Below are 4,832 nucleotides of genomic sequence, written 5' to 3' on the forward strand. Positions count from 1 at the left end.
TCGTGACGTTTCTTCCTGTCAGACCCCCCGTCGCAGGCCCGCTGTGACTTTGCCGACAGTCCTCTATTACCGACTTTTGCTGTACCGCCCGTCGCAGAACCTTCGTAACGTTTCTTCCTGTGAAACCGCCCGTCGCAGGAGACCCTTTGTAACGTTTCTTCCTGTAGTACCACCCGTCACAGGCCCGCTGTGACTTTTCTCGACGTATCACTGCACTACCGACAGCCCTCTATTACCGACTTTTGCCATACCGCCTGTCGCAGACCCTTTGTGACGTTTCTTAGTGCCATACCGAACGTCGCAGGACCGCTGTAGCGTTCCTGTTGCATGTCTGCACTATCAATAGCTCCCTATTACCGACTCTCTGCTGTACCGCCCTTCGCAAACCCTTCATGACGTTTCTTCCTGTCAGACCGCCCGTCGCAGGCCCGCTGTGACTTTTCTCGACGTATCACTGCACTACCGACAGCCCTCTATTACCGACTTCTGCTGTACCGCCCGTCGCAGAACCTTTGTGACGTTTCTTAGTGCCATACCACCCGTCACAGGCCCGCTATGACTTTGCTCGACGTATCACTGCACTACCGACAGCCCTCTATTACCGACTTTTGCCATACCGCCCGTCGCAGACCCTTTGTGCCGTTTTCTTCCCGTAAGACCACCTGTCTCAGGCCCGCTGCGACTTTGCTCGACGTATCATTGCACTACCGACAGCCCTCAATTACCGACTTCTGCTGTACCGCCCGTCGCAAACCCTTTGTGACGAATCTTAGTGCCATACCACTCGTCACAGGCCCGCTGTGACTTTGCTTGACGTATCACTGCACCCCCGACAGCCTTCTATTACCGACTTCTGCTGTACCTCCCGTAGCAGACCCTTTGTTACGTTTCTTAGTGCCATACCGCCCGTCGCAGGACCGCTGTAGCGCTGAATGTTGCATTACCGCATTACTAAAGGCACACTGTTACTGCCTCTCTGCTGTTTCGCCCGTCACAGACCCTTCGTAACGTTTCTTCCTGTGAAAACGCCCGTCGCAGGCCCCCTGTGACTTTGCTCGACGTATCACTGCACTACCGACAGCCCTCAATTACGGACTTTTTCTGTACCGCCCGTCACAGACCCTTTGTGACGTTTCTTCCTGTAATACCACCCGTCATAGGTACGCTGTAACTTCTCTCGACGTATCTCTGCACTACCGACAGTCCTTTGTTACCGACTTCTGCTGTACCGCCCGTCGCAGACCCTTTGTGACGAATCTTAGTGCCATACCACTATTCACAGGCCCGCTGTGACTTTGCTTGACGTATCAGTGCACCCCCGACAGCCCTCTATTACCGACTTCTGCTGTACCTCCCGTAGCAGACCCTTTGTGACGTTTCTTCCTGTCAGACCGCCCGTCGCAGGCCCGCTGTGACTTTGCTCGACGTATCACTGCACTACCGACAGCCCTCTATTACCGACATTTGCTGTACCTCCCGTCGCAGACCCTTCGTGACGTTTCTTCCTGTCAGACCGCCCGTCGCAGGCCCGCTGTGGCTTTGCTCGACGTATCACTGCACTACCGACAGCCCTCTATTACCGACTTCTGCTGTACCGCCCGTCGCAGACCCTTTGTGACGAATCTTAGTGCCATACCACTCGTCACAGGCCCGCTGTGACTTTGCTCGACGTATCACTGCACTACCGACAGCCCTCTATTACCGACATTTGCTGTACCGCCCGCCGCAGCCCCTTTGTGATGTTTTCTTCCTCGATTTCTTCCTGTTGCTCGTCGTAACAACCGACAGTCCTCTGTTACCGACTTATGTTGTACCGCCCGTCGCAGACCTTTCGTGACGTTTCTTCCTGTCAGACCGCCCGTCGCAGGCCCGCTGTGGCTTTGCTCGACGTATCACTGCACTACCGACAGCCCTCTATTACCGACTTCTGCTGTACCGCCCGTCGCAGACCCTTTGTGACGAATCTTAGTGCCATACCACTCGTCACAGGCCCGCTGTGGCTTTGCTCGACGTATCAGTGCACCCCCGACAGCCCTCTATTACCGACTTCTGCTGTACCTCCCGTAGCAGACCCTTTGTGACGTTTCTTCCTGTCAGACCGCCCGTCGCAGGCCCGCTGTGACTTTGCTCGACGTATCACTGCACTACCGACAGCCCTCTATTACCGACATTTGCTGTACCTCCCGTCGCAGACCCTTCGTGACGTTTCTTCCTGTCAGACCGCCCGTCGCAGGCCCGCTGTGGCTTTGCTCGACGTATCACTGCACTACCGACAGCCCTCTATTACCGACTTCTGCTGTACCGCCCGTCGCAGACCCTTTGTGACGAATCTTAGTGCCATACCACTCGTCACAGGCCCGCTGTGACTTTGCTTGACGTATCAGTGCACCCCCGACAGCCCTCTATTACCGACTTCTGCTGTACCTCCCGTAGCAGACCCTTTGTGACGTTTCTTCCTGTCAGACCGCCCGTCGCAGGCCCGCTGTGACTTTGCTCGACGTATCACTGCACTACCGACAGCCCTCTATTACCGACATTTGCTGTACCTCCCGTCGCAGACCCTTCGTGACGTTTCTTCCTGTCAGACCGCCCGTCGCAGGCCCGCTGTGGCTTTGCTCGACGTATCACTGCACTACCGACAGCCCTCTATTACCGACTTCTGCTGTACCGCCCGTCGCAGACCCTTTGTGACGAATCTTAGTGCCATACCACTCGTCACAGGCCCGCTGTGACTTTGCTCGACGTATCACTGCACTACCGACAGCCCTCTATTACCGACATTTGCTGTACCGCCCGCCGCAGCCCCTTTGTGATGTTTTCTTCCTCGATTTCTTCCTGTTGCTCGTCGTAACAACCGACAGTCCTCTGTTACCGACTTATGTTGTACCGCCCGTCGCAGACCTTTCGTGACGTTTCTTCCTGTCAGACCGCCCGTCGCAGGCCCGCTGTGGCTTTGCTCGACGTATCACTGCACTACCGACAGCCCTCTATTACCGACTTCTGCTGTACCGCCCGTCGCAGACCCTTTGTGACGAATCTTAGTGCCATACCACTCGTCACAGGCCCGCTGTGACTTTGCTCGACGTATCACTGCACTACCGACAGCCCTCTATTACCGACATTTGCTGTACCGCCCGCCGCAGCCCCTTTGCGATGTTTTCTTCCTCGATTTCTTCCTGTTGCTCGTCGTAACGACCGACAGTCCTCTGTTACCGACTTATGTTGTACCGCCCGTCGCAGACCCTTTGTGACAGTTCTTCCTGTCAGACCGCCCGTCACAGGCCCGCTGTGACTTTGCTCGACGTATCACTGCACTACCGACAGTCCTTTGTTACCGACTTCTGCTGTACCGCCCGTCGCAGACCCTTCGTGACGTTTCTTCCTGTCAGACCGCCCGTCGCAGGCCCGCTGTGACTTTGCTCGACGTATCACTGCACAACCGACAGCCCACTATTACCGACATTTGCAATACCGCCCGTCGCAGACCCTTTGTGACGTTTCTTCCTGTCAGACCACCCGTCACAGGCCCGCTGTGACTTTTCTCGACGTTTCACTGCACTACCGACAGCCCTCTATTACCGACTTTTGCTATACCGCCTGTCGCAGGATCGCTGTAGCGCTGCCTGTTGCATTACTGCACTACCAATATCACACTGTTTACGACTCTCTGCTGCTAAATACTCAAATATGTCAAATAAATTCGGCGCAACAACTCACTGTGTATAAATATATGAGAAATTCTGTTTAAAATTCGCATAATAGTGCCTCAAAAGCAACTATTTTTTATACATTTTTCCCTGTGCCACAAAAATTCTCTCTGAGAATAATATACGTTGAAAATATTTTTTTACAAATTGTTTTCGGTGACAACATCATGACTACATCATAAAAAGGCAAGAAAAATATTCTACAAATTTTTTTCTTGTCCCTGTGTCAATAAAAATCTACATACAATTGAGTAAAACCCCTTAAAAATACGCTACAAAAATCAAACGCCCGTCGCAGGCCCGCTGTGACATTGCTCGACGTATCGATGCACTACCGACAGCCCTCTATTACGGACTTTCGCTGTTTCGCCCTTCGCAGACCCTTCGTAACGTTTCTTCCTGTGAAACCGCCCGTCGCAGGCCCGCTGTGACTTTGCTCGACGTATCACTGCACTACCGACAGTCCTCTGCTACCGGCTTCTGCTGTACCGCCCGTCGCAGACCCTTTGTGACGTTTCTTCCTGTCAGACCGCCCGACGCAGCCCCTTTGTGATGTTTTCTTCCTCGATTTCTTCCTGTTGCTCGTCGTAACAACCGACAGTCCTCTGTTACCGACTTCTGTTGTACCGCCCGTCGCAGACCCTTCGTGACGTAGCTCGACGTATCACTGCACAACCGACAGCCCACTATTACCGACATTTGCTATACCGCCCGTCGCAGACCCTTTGTGACGTTTCTTCCTGTCAGACCACCCGTCACAGGCCCGCTGTGACTTTTCTCGACGTATCACTGCACTACCGACAGCCCTCTATTACCGACTTTTGCTATACCGCCTGTCGCAGGATCGCTGTAGCGCTGCCTGTTGCATTACTGCACTACCAATATCACCCTGTTAACGACTCTCTGCTGCTAAATACTCAAATATGTCAAATAAATTCAGCGCAACAACTCACTGTGTATAAATATATGAGAAATTCTGTTTATACATTTTTCCCTGTGCCACAAAAATTCTCTCTGAGAATAATATACGTTGAAAATATTTTTTTACAAATTGTTTTCGGTGACAACATCATGACTACATCATAAAAAGGCAAGAAAAATATTCTACAAATTTTTTTCTTGTCC

The sequence above is a fragment of the Scaptodrosophila lebanonensis genome, unplaced genomic scaffold, assembly GCF_003285725.1.
Source record: "Scaptodrosophila lebanonensis strain 11010-0011.00,11010-0021.00 unplaced genomic scaffold, SlebRS2 tig00000199-arrow-arrow-pilon, whole genome shotgun sequence".
Taxonomy (NCBI): Eukaryota; Metazoa; Arthropoda; class Insecta; order Diptera; family Drosophilidae; genus Scaptodrosophila; species Scaptodrosophila lebanonensis.